Below are 13,328 nucleotides of genomic sequence, written 5' to 3'. Positions count from 1 at the left end.
GTGCCACAAAAACAAAACAAAAAAACAAGGGCCATGCTTAAGGGATAAGCATGCATTTTTCTGTATGTAAATCGTTTATATGTATGTTGTAGATGATTATTACCAGGGAAAATACCACAAAATACAATTGAACATTAATTGAAACTACTGATGTTCTTAAATCAGAGCTAAGTTCTTAAAGATAACTTATTGAGATGAAACAATTTAAACTATTTTAGTAAGAATAATATTTTCATTATGACTTAACTCTCTCATTGAATCAATCAACATTTTTCTAAGAGAGAGAGGGGGAGGGAGGGAGGGTAGGAGCAAGACAGAGAAATATCTCAGGAATTAATTCATAAGTAAGAGGGTGAAAAATTGGGAAAGACCACAGTATGGAGCTATTACTAAAAGTGTGTGATCTAGTGGGGTGTCCAGGGTCATGTCAAACCATTTGGAGTATATATTAGAAACTGCTTGAGGGCAGAGGCCATACCTTACAGGTTTTTTTTTTTTTTTACAAAGGTATGTCCATTTGTAAATGTTCATTAAGAGTTGCAGGTTGATAGATGAAAATAAGTTGGGCTCTGAAGGGTCTATCTACCATAGATGAGGTTGGTAAAGACCAAATGGACTTGTTTAAGCTGAATAGTAAAGGCCATAACTAGAAATAAGAAAGTATATGAAAGAGAAGAATCATCAGTAATGACAAATATAGAGTAAAGGCAGTGGATCAATCACTCATAAAGCTAGTATAAAGGTTAACAGACAAAACTAGTAGAAATAACTATAACTAAAATAATTAGTAAGGGATACACAAAATTTTTAAAAAATGTAAAATATGACATCAATAAAAGGTGGAGGGAGGGAGTAAAAGTGTAGTTTTAAGAATGCACTTAAATTTTAGTTCCTACCAACTTGAAGTAGACTTCTATAAATATAGAATATTACATGTGAACCTCGTGGTAACTACATAGCAAAAACCTAGAGTAGATACACGAAATATAATGCAAAAGGAATCTAAATATAACACTGAAAAAATTTATCAAACAAGGGAAAAGAGAAAGAGAAAAGAAGAGAACAGAAAGTAGCTACAAAAACATCCAGAAGACAATGAACAACATGACAATAAGTACATGCTTATCAATAATTAGTTTAATGTAAATGGACTAAATTATCAAAAGATATAGAGTGACTAAATTAATTTAAAAAATATATTAATATGCTGCCTACATGAGACTTACTTCAGATCTAAACATACACAGACTGAAAGTAGAGAGAAGGAAAAAAGATAGCACATGCAAATGGAAACATAAAGAAAGCTGAGGTAGTAATACTCATATAAGACAAAATAGATTTTAAAACAAAGACTATAACAAAGACAAAGAAGTGCATTACATAATGATAAAGTGGTCAGTCAAACAAGAGCATATAATAATGCTAAATATTTATGTACCCAACATAAGAGCACTGAAATATACAAAGCAAACACTAACAGATATACAGGGAGATACTGACAGTAATAAAAAAATAATAGGGGACTTTAATACCCCACTTATATAAATGGATAAATCATTTAGAAAGAAAATCAATAAGGGAACAGTGGCCTTATTTGACACATTAGCTCAGATAAATTTAATAGATATATACAGAACATGAGAAGAATACACATTCTTTTCAACTGAACATGGAATATTCTCCAGGATTGATGGAATCTATAGATGTTAGGAGACAAAAAATTCTCAATAAATTTAAGAAGATTGAAATCATATTAAGCATATTTTTGATGACAATGGTATGAAACAAGAAATGAAGTACAAAAATAAATGGATATATCCATACATGCTACTAAAAAAAAACAGTGTGTTAATGAAGAAATCAAAGGGGAAGTCAAAAATACCTTAAAACAAATGAAGATGGAAATAATATTCCAAACAAATTAAGAACATAATCCTATTTACAATAGCATCAAAAATAATAAAATACCTGGGAATAAATTTAACCAAGGAGGTGAAAGAACTGTATTCTGAACACTAGAAGACATTGTTGAAAGAAATTGAAGATACAAGTAAACGGAAGTTATACATTTCTCATGGATTGGAAGAATTAAAATTGGTAAAATACCCATACTACCCAAAGAAATCAATAGATTCAAATTACCAAGGGCATTTTTCACAGAATTAGAATATATAATCCTAAAATGTGTATGGAACCACAGAAGACCCCAATAGCCAGAGCAATCTTGAGAAAGAAGAACAAGCTGGAAGGATCACACTCTCTGATTTCAAACTGCACTACAAACCTATAGTAATCAAAACAGTACAGTACTGATATGGAAAGAGACACATAGATCAATGGAACAGAATAGAGAGCCCAGAAGTAAATCCACATATCGAGGGTCAATTAATCTATGACAAAGGAGGCAAGAATATACAATATGGAAACGACAGTCTCTTCAATAAATGGTGTTGGTAACAGATGCCTGAGGGTGGCACACACACAGACGTGGGGCCAAAACCAAAGCTGAGCCCCAGGGGCAGCAGAAAAAAGGAAGAGGAATGGAAATATTTCCATGCAGCTACACAAGCTGCAGATTAAATCCCTGTGATCATCTTGGTAAATCCAGTGTCTGGGGAATAACTGAATAGACAATGAGTGTTCCCACAATTGAGACTGGCCTAGCCTTAGAAGCAGTAAATTTTAGGGGCAAGTACACGTGCGAGTTGGGCCAAGTCAGAGTCTGAGCTGGCCCCACAGTGCCCACAGCATGTCCAGAGACCTACTTAGAGGTACTGAGGGCCTCCTGGGGAGGTAAGGATTGACTGTGGCTCACTGTGAGAGCAAAGACACAGACAGAGGAGGCCCCAGGAAAATATTCTTATTGCAATTATTCTTTTCTTGTTTCATTTTGTTCAGTTGTTGGTGTTTCTATTTTTTTTATCTTTTTAAAATTTTCACTCATTTTTTTAATGTATATATTTTTTATTTTTACTTTACTTTTTGTTGCTTGGTGTTTTTTTTCTTGTTTTTGTTCTTTGTCCTATTTATTTTTTTTTCATTTTTTAAGTTTTTTAAATTGTTTTTATATGTTTATTTTATGTTTTCTTTGCTTTTTTGTTTGTTTGCTTTCTGTTTTTGTTTTATTTTTCTTTTGTGTTTTTGTTAGTTTAGTCCTTGTTGATTGTTCTCATTTTTGAATTCTTTTGTTTGTTCTCTTTTTTTTGTCTGCTTCTTTTTATCTGTGAATTTGGTTTTGTTCTTATCATTTGTCTTGGATTTGGTGTGTCTGTTATTGTTTCGTTTCTTCTTTTCTTTTTTTGTGTGTGTGTTGTGTTGCTATTGTTGCTGTTTGTTTTTGGTTTTGTTATTTGTCCTGGGTTTTGTTTGCCTGTTTTCTTTTCCTTTGTTTTCTTTTCTTTCTTTATTCTTTATTCTTTATTCTCTGGCCATGCAACATGACTTGCATGTTCTTGGTTCTGCAGCCAGGAGTCAGGCCTGGCCCTGACTGCAGGTGAGAGGACTAAGTCCAGACTGCTGGATGACCAGAGAATTCCTAGGCCCAGGGAATATTAATTGCCATGTGCTCTCCTGGAGATATCCATCTCAACTCCAAGGCCCAGCTCGACCCAACTGCCTGGAAGTTCCAGTGATGGACACCACATGCCAAACAACCAGCAAGACAAGAACACAGCCCCAACCATCAGAAGACAGCTTGCTTAAAGTTGTACACCCCAAAACACACCAACTGACATGGCCTTGCCTATCAGAGGGAAAAGACTCAGCTCCAACAACCAGAGAACAGGCATCAGTCTTTTCCACCAGGAAGCCTACACAAGCTCCTGCACAATATTCACCCACCAGGGGGCAGACAACAGGGGCAAGAGGAACTACAGTCCTGTAGCCTGGATAAAGGAGAGCATGAACACAGTAAGTTGGACAAAATGAGATTACAGAGAAATATGTTGCAGAAAAAGGATCAAGGTAAAAACCCACAGGACCAAATAAATGAAGACAAAATAGGCAGTCTACCTGAAAAGAATTCACAGTAATGAGACTAAAGAAGGTCCAAGATGTTGGAAATAGAATGGAGGCATGGATTAAGAAGATACAAGAAATGTTTAACAAGGACCTAGAAGAACTAAAGAACAAACAGCCAGTGATGAACAACACAATAACTGAACTTAAAAATATGCTAGATGGAATCAATAGCAGAATAACTGAGTCAGAAGAACAGATAAGTGTGTTGGATGATAGAATGGTGGAAATTACTGCCTCAGAACAGAATAAAGAAAAAAGAATGAAATGAAAAGAGGACAGTTTAAGAGACCTCTGTGACAATGTCAAATGCAACAAGATTCACATTATAGGGGTCCCAGAAGGAGAAGAGAGAGACAAAGAGCAGGAGAAGATATTTGAAGAGATAATAACCCAAAATTTCCCTAACATGAGAAAGGGAGCACTCACCCAAATCCAGGAACTGCAGAGAGTACCATACAGGCTCAACCCAAGAAGGAACATGCTGACACATAGTAATCAAATAGCCAAAAATTAAAGATAAAGAGAAAATATTAAAAGGAATGAGAATAAAGCAATAAATAAAACATAAGGGGCTTCCCTGGTGGTGCAGTGGTTGGGGGTCCGCCTCCCCATGCAGGGGACACGGGTTCATGCCCCGGTCTGGGAGGATCACACGTGCTTTAGAGCAGCTGGGCCTGTGGGCCATGGCCACTGGGCCTGTGCATCTGGAGCCTGTGCTTCATGATGGGAGAGACCACAGCAGTGAGAGGCCTGCGTACCACAAAAACAAACAAACAAACAAAACCCATAAGGGAACTCCCATAAAGTTATCAGCTGATTTTTCAGCAGAAACTGCAGACCCGAAAGGAGTGGCAGGATACATTAAAAGTGATGAAAGGGAAAAACCTACAGTGAAGAATACTCTATCCAGAAAGACTCTAATTCAGATTTGATGGAAAAATCAGAAGCTTTACAGACAAGCAAAAGCTAAAAGAATTCAGCACTACCAAACTAGCTTTACAACAACTGCTAAATGAACTTCTCTAGACAGAAAGTAAAAGCCCACAATTAGAAACAAGAAAATGACAAAGTGGGAAATATCACACATAAAGGCAAACATACAGTAGAGGTAGGAAACCATCCACAAACAAGTACAATACGTAAACCAATAATCATAAGAGGAGGAGAGAACAAATGCAAAATTTTTCACAAAATTCAACACACATTTATAATAAAATATATCCAGAAAGTGGTCATAGAGGGAAAATACCTCAATATAATAAAGGCCATATACACAGAAAACATCATTCTCAATGCTGGAAAACTGAAAGCATTTCCTCTAAGATCAGGAACAAGACAAGGGTGCGCACTCTCTCACCACTATTATTCAACATAGTTTTGGAAGTCCAAGATACAGCAATCAGAGAAGAAAAAGAAATAAAAGGAATCCAAATTGGAAAAGAAGTAAAACTGTCACTATTTTCAGATGACTTGATACTATTCATAGAAAATCCTAAAGATGCTACCAGAAAACTACTAGAGCTCATCAATGAATTTGGTAAAGTTGCAGGATAAAAAAATTAATACACAGAAATCACTTGCATTCCTATTCACTAATGACAAAAGATCAGAAAGAGAAATTAAGGAAACAATCCCATTTACCATTGCAACAAAAAGAATAAAATACCTAGGAATAAATGTACCTAAGGAGGAAAAAGACCTGTATGCAGAAAAATATATGACACTGATGAAAGAAATCAAAGATGACACAAACAGATGCAGAGATATACCATGTTCTTGGATTGGAAGAATCAATATTGTGAAAATGACCATAGTACCCAAAGCAATCTACAGATTAAACACAAACCCTATCAAATTACCAATGGCATTTTTCACAGAACTAGAACAAAATATTTTACAAACTGTAGGGAAATGCAAAAAACCACAAATAGCAAAATTAATCTTGAAAAAGAAAAACGGAGCTGGAGGAATCAGGCTCCCTGCCTTCAGACTATACTACAAAGCTACAGTAGTCAAGACAGTATGGTACTGGCACAAAAGCAGAAATATAAATCAATGGAATAGGATAGAAAACCCAGAGATAAAACCACACACCTATGGCCAACTAATCTATGACAAAGGAGGCAAAGATATACAATGGAGAATAGACAGTCTCTTCAATAAGTGGTGCTTGGAAAACTGGACAGCTACATGTAAAAGAATGAAATTAGAACACTCCCTAATGCCATACACAAAAATAAACTCAAAATGGATTACAGTCCTCAATGTAAAGCTAGACACTATTAAACTCTTGGAGGAAAACATCGGCAGAACACTCTTTGACATAAATCACAGCAAGATCTTTTTTGACCCCCTAGAGTAATGAAAATAAAAACAAAAATAAATAAATGGGTCCTAATTAAACTTAAAAGCTTTTACACAGCTAAAGAAATCATAAACAAGACAAAAAGACAACCCTCAGAATGGGAGAAAATATTTCCAAATGAAGTGACCAACAGGGGAAAATATCCAAAATATACAAAACAGCTCATGCAGCTCAATATCAAAAAAACAAACAACCCAATCAAAAAAAAATGGTTGGAAGACCTAAAGAGAAATTTCTCCAAAGAAGACCTAGAGGTGGCCAAGAGGCGCATGAAAAGATGCTCAACGTCACTAATTATTAGAGAAATGCAAATGAAAACTACAATGAGATATCACCTCACACCAGACAGAATGGCCGTCATCAAAATGATCTACAAAGACTAAATGCTGGAGAGGGTGTGGAGAAAAGGGAACCCTCTTACACTGTTGGTGGGAATGTAAATTGATAGAACCACTGTGGAGAACAGTATGGAGGGTCCCTAAAAATCTAAAGATAGAGCTACCATATGCCAATACTTGGCATATACCCAGAGAAAACCATAATTCAAAAAGACACATACACTCCAATGTTCATTGCAGCACTATTTACAAGAGCCAGGATATGGAACAACCTAAATGTCCATCAACAGAGGAATGGATAAAGAAGATATGGTAAATATATACAGTGGAATATTACTCAGCCATAAATAGGAATCAAATTGGGTCATTTGTAGAGACATGGATGGACCTAGAGACTATCATACAGAGTGAAGTAAGTCTGAAAGTGAAAAACAAATACTGTATATTAATGCATATGTTTGGAATCTAGAAAAATTATGTCAATCATCTTATTTGCAAAGCAGAAACAGAGACAGAAGTAGAGAGCAAATGTATGGATATCAAGGGGGAAAGAGGGGATGGGATGAATTGTGAGAATGATATTGACATATATACACTACTGATACTATGTATCAAGTAGATGACTAGTGAGAACCTACTCTATTGCACAGGGAAATCTACTCAGTGCTCTGTGGTGACTTAAATGGGAAGGAAATTAGAAAAAGAGGGGTTATATGTATACATAGATCTTATTCACTTTTCGGTACGGTAGAAACTTACACAAGGTTGCAAAGCAACTATACTCCAATAAAAATTAATTAAAAAATGGTATTGGGAAAACTGGACAGCTACATGTGAAAGAATTAAACTGGACCACTACATACACCACATGCAAACATTAACTCCAAATGAAATAAAGATCTGAATATAAAAGTCTGAAGTCATAGAATTTCTAGAAGAAAACATAGGCAGGAATCCCTTTTACATCAGTCTTAGAGAGTTTTTTTTTTTTATCTGACTCTAAGGACAATAAAAGCAAAAGTAAACAAATGAGACTACACCAAACTGAAAAGCTTGTGCACAGCCAAGGAAACCATCAACAAAATGAAAAGGAAACCTACTGAATGGGAGAAGATATTTGCAAATCATATACATGATAAGGGCTAAATATCCACAATATAAAAATAATTAATATATCTCAGTAATCTAAAAACAAACATCCTGATTAAAAAATGGGGAGAGGTCCAAAATAGGCATTTTTCCAAAGACATACAGGTGACAATTATGCACAAAAAAAGATGATCAACATCACTAATCATCAGGGAGTTGAAAATCAGAACAACAATGAGGTATCACCACACACCTTTCAGAATGGCTATCATCAAAAATATAAAATGTAGCAAGAGTTGTGGAGAGAAGTGAACCCTCATATTCTTTTTGTGGGACAGTAAATTGTTGTAGCCAGTATGGAAAACAGCATGGAAATTTCCCAAAAAAAATAAAAATAGGAATACTATAGAATTACTTATTTGATACAGTAATTCCACTTTGGGGTATTTATCTGAAAAAAATGAAAACACTAATTAGAAAAGATTATTTACATTTGTCAAAATATGAAACATCTTAAGTGACCACTGATAGACAAATGGATAAAGAAAATGTGATGTATATATACACACACATATATGTGTGTGTGCATATATATATATATATATATATGTGAATTCACACACATATGTATGAGAATATTATTCAGCCATAACAAGAAAGAAATCTTGCCATTTGCAGAAATATGGATGTACTTCGAGGGTACCATCCTAAGTGAAATAATTCAGACAGAGAAATACAAATATTGTATGATTTCACTTATATGTGGAATCTAATAAAACAGACACAAATGAATAAACAAAACAAAATAAAACCAATCTCAAAGATACAGAGAATAGACTAGTGATCGCCAGAGGGGATGATGGTTGGGGGGGGCGGGGTGAGCCAGAAGGATGTAAGTGATCAGAGCAAATTTCCAGTAATAATGTGAATAGTTTATGTGGAGGTAATGTACACCATGGGGAACATAGTCAATAATAGTGTATTAACTTTGTTTGGTGACAGATCACAATTAGCCTTACTGTGGTGATCATTTTGTAATGTATATAGACATCAAATCACTATGTTATACTCTTGAAACTAAGTTAATACTTTATGTGAATTATACTTCAATAAAAAATTACTAACATGTTAAGTAAATTATCCATCTCCCAGCAACATTCTCATTCATTTTAGCTTACTGCCTTATTGCCTCCTATAAGTACTAACCCAGAAGGACTGATTTCTCCATTTGTCTATTCTGCAGTAGTGAGCCCTTGTTTGTAAGCCAATACACATGCTTCTGTTTATTATTAAGTCCAGGTGTCATCCATCCCATACTATATACTCTTCACTACACTTAGGTGAGATTGTCAACTGAGGTTTTTCTGTTTGTTTTGCTGTGTTTTAACTAAAGCTTAATTTTAAATTTATAAACACCGTCAATGTCTCATACTTTTCTTCCATTCTGGACCTGTAAATCAATCATCCCAGTAACAAACAAGGGGAAAATCACCAGTGACTTCCAGAAGTATATTAATTAAATGGATTTTAATAATTATTTTGGGTTTATCTAGTATTTATTCTGTTCAAGGCACTATACTAGGCATTTTGGTGACTGCAATAATGAAGTAAATGTTACCTACCTTCTTAAAGTCCTAGAGTATAGTAAAATAGACATGAAAAAATATAGATAGGATATAATTGGTAAAAAACAGGATGCCTAGGAGGAGGAGTTATACTTCTAACAGAGAAAACTTTTAGATTAATTATATTTTAAATAATCATAAAATGTATCAGAAACACAAAAATTGAATATTAAAATATCAAGTATCCAAGTACACACCACCCAGATTTAATAAATAATGTTTTACTATTTTTGCTTCAGGTCTATTTAAAAATAAATAAGTAATTACAGATGGAGTAAGGCCCTTTTGTGCTACTCATTGATTCCAAATCACTTCCTTCAGAAGTAACCACTAAACTTATGGTGGTGTGCTCTTCTTGTCCATGTTTTTATATTTTTCTATATAAACATATATTCATAAACAATACACCTATATCCATAAACAATTGATATGTGCTAATACACAAATATATTTTATAACTTTGTATTTTATTCAACAATTTATATTGGGATATCTATGACAAATGCAGAACTAACATCATTCTCAATGGTGAAAAACTGAAAGCATTTCCTCTAAGATCAGGAACAAGACAAGGATGTCCACTCTCACCACTATTATTCAACATAGTTTTGGAAGTCCTAGCCACGGCAATCAGAGAAAAAGAAATAAAAGGAATACAAATTGGAAAAGAAGTAAAACTGTCAATGTGTGCAGATGACATGCTACTATACATACAGAATCCTGAAGTTGCCACCATAAAACTACTAGAGCTAATCAATGAATTTGGTAAAGTTGCAGGATTCAAAATTAATGCACAGAATTCTCTTGCATTCCTACACACTAACAGTGAAAGATCAGAAAGAGAAATTAAGGAAATACTCTCATTTACCATTGCAACAAAAAGAATAAAACAACTAGGAATCAACCTAGGGAGACAAAAGACTGCAAATAGCCAAATCAGTCTTCAGAGAAAAAAAAAACAGAGCTGGACAAATCAGACTCCCTGACTTCAGACTGTACTACAAAGCTAAAGTAATCAAGACATTATGATACTGGCACAAAAAAAAAACAGAAATATAGATCAATGGAAGAAGATAGACAGCACAGAGGTAAACTCACACACCTATGGTCAACTAATCTATGACAAAGGAGACAAGGATATACAATGGAGAAAAGACAGTCTCTTCAATAAGTGGTGCCGGGAAAACTGGACAGCTACATGTAAAAGAATAAAATTAGAACATTCCCTAACACCATACACAAAAATAAATTCAAAATGGATTAGAGTCCTAAATATATCACCAGACACTATAAAACTCTTACAGGAAAACATAGGAAGAACACTCGACATAAATCACAGCAAGATCTTTTTTGGTCCACCTCCTAGAGTAATGGAAATAAAAACAATATAAACAAATTGAACCTAATGAAACTTCAAAGCTTTTGCACAACAAAGGAAACCATAAACAAGATGAAAAGACAACCTTCAGAATAGGGGAAAATATTTGCAAACAAATCAATGGATAAAGGATTAATCTCCAAAATATATAAACAGCTCATGCAGCTTAATATTAAGAAAACAAACAACACAATCCAAAAACGGGCAGAAGACTTAAATAGACATTTATCCAAAGAAGACATACAGATGGCCAAGAAGCACATGAAAAGCTGCCCAACACCACTAATTATTAGAGAAATGCAAATCAAAACTACAATGAGGTATCACCTCACACCAGTTAGAATGGACATCATCAGAAAATCTACAAACAACAAATGTTGGAGAGGGTGTGGAGAAAAGGGGACCCTCTTGCACTGTTGGTGGGAATGTAAAGTGATACAACCACTATGGAGAACAGTATGGAGCTTCCTTAAAAAACTAAAAATAGAACTACCACATGTTCCAGTGATCCCACTACTGGGCATATACCCAGAGAAAACCATAATTCAAAAAGACACATGCACCACAATGTTCATTGCAGCACTATTTGCAATAGCTAGGTCATGGAAGCAACCTAAATGCCCATTGATAGATGAATGGATAAAGAAGATGTGGTACATATATCCAATGGAATATTACTCAGCCATAAAAATGAACGAAATTGGATCATTTGTTGAGATGTGGATGGATCTAGAGACTGTCATAAAGAGTGAAGTAAGTCAGAAAGAGTAAAAGAAATATCGTATATTAACACATATATGTGGAACCTAGAAAACTGGTACAGATGAACCAGTTTGCAGTGTAGAAATTTAGACACAGATGTAGAGAAGAAACATGGCCACGAAGAGGGGAAGGCAGCAGGGGCGGTGCTGCTGGTGGTGTGATGAATTGGGTGATTGGGATTGACATGTATACACTGATGTGTATAAAATTGATGACTAATAAGAATCTGCTGTGTAAAAAATAAAATTAAATTAAATTAAAAAATAATAATAATAATCAGAAGGAAATAAACCAAAAAAAATGTGCACTGCCAAAATGGTATAATGGCTCAAACATGAGAAAAGTAGAATGGTTAGCAACCCTCCTGAAATGTGTCATTCTGGACCCAGATGCTTTCCATCTTGATGCTCCACCATCTTCAAACAATGGCTTCCAAAGTCACCATGATCATTTTCATCCAGGCAACAGAAGGGGAAAGCACTGGGGATCTTATGTAGGAGGTTTAAAATTATCTGGAAGTAGAATTCTGTTATCTGCATTTCTTAATTCTGTTGTCTGCAATTCAATCACATGACCACACCTAACTTGGAAGGAGGCTGTGGAATATATTCTAGCTGTGTGCTCAGGAAAAAAAAAAGTGGGTTTGGTGAAAAACAAACCAGTCTCTGCCACACAGTGATTTTTTCATTTTTTTCCACCACAATCTGTACCAAGAAAATAATCCAGAAATGTACAAAGAGTAAAGTTATACATGGCAGTGCTATTCAATAATAGTAAGTGCCAGAATTTCCTCTTCCCTCACTATAATATAAATTCCATGAGGGAAGGGCTTGTGTAGGTTTGGTTTACTGCAATACTCTGCATCTATACTAATGCCTAGAATTTAGTATGTGTGCAATAAATATTTGTTAAATGAATGAATTAAAACTCAATTTATCTGTCAGTAGCAAAATAAACCCAGCAACCCAGCAAAAAAGCCAGGAATTAGATAATAAAATGGGCTAGGTTTTTGTTGTTGCACACAGTAGTAGCTCATGAAATTAAGTTCAGGCAAGCAGGCAGAACTTGACATCAAGAAAATGTTATAGAAATTAATGACAGTGTAGATAATTATACACATTTTTTCAAGGTTGTAGAGTAGGATGTAACAAATATTTGGTTATAAATGCAGACAGTACAAAGTAATAGAGGAGCCTAGTGGAAGATCTTGGTAAATCTGTGGCAAGCTGGCATTCATTGAAAGGACACCAGTTACAAAGAGAGCTAGTAAGATTAAAACAGAGTTATGATTCCAGAGAACTAGGCTGTAAGTAAATTTTTAATTTGGGGACTCAGACACAAAAACTCAAACCATGGAACCAGGGCAATGTTCAGAAATGAACCAGAAATAAAGTTGATTTGATGTTAAACTCGGATTCCAGAATTGGTCTCCAAATTAAAGACAAGTATAACTCAGTCAGTGTGAGTTTAGGGATATGGTATGGGTTTTTAAGAAATATCAGATAGGGAGAAAGCTATTTTATTATAGCAACAACATAAAATGATTAACTAATGTGGAGTGGATAAACTAAGAAATATCATCATGATATAATAGTTTGTGTCAAATAAAACTGACAAGGGCGTAGAATATCCAACATATAAATATATATGTATGAAATAGTGCCTAATGGGAAAAAAGCAGATTACAAAAAATGTACACTGACTTTAATGATGTTAAATGCACATGTATTAACAAAAATCAGTAAATAATT

Source organism: Mesoplodon densirostris, chromosome X (assembly GCF_025265405.1).
Source record: "Mesoplodon densirostris isolate mMesDen1 chromosome X, mMesDen1 primary haplotype, whole genome shotgun sequence".
Lineage (NCBI taxonomy): Eukaryota > Metazoa > Chordata > Mammalia > Artiodactyla > Ziphiidae > Mesoplodon > Mesoplodon densirostris.
The sequence above is the reverse complement of the archived record's forward strand: the minus strand, read 5'-3'. Positions refer to the sequence as shown.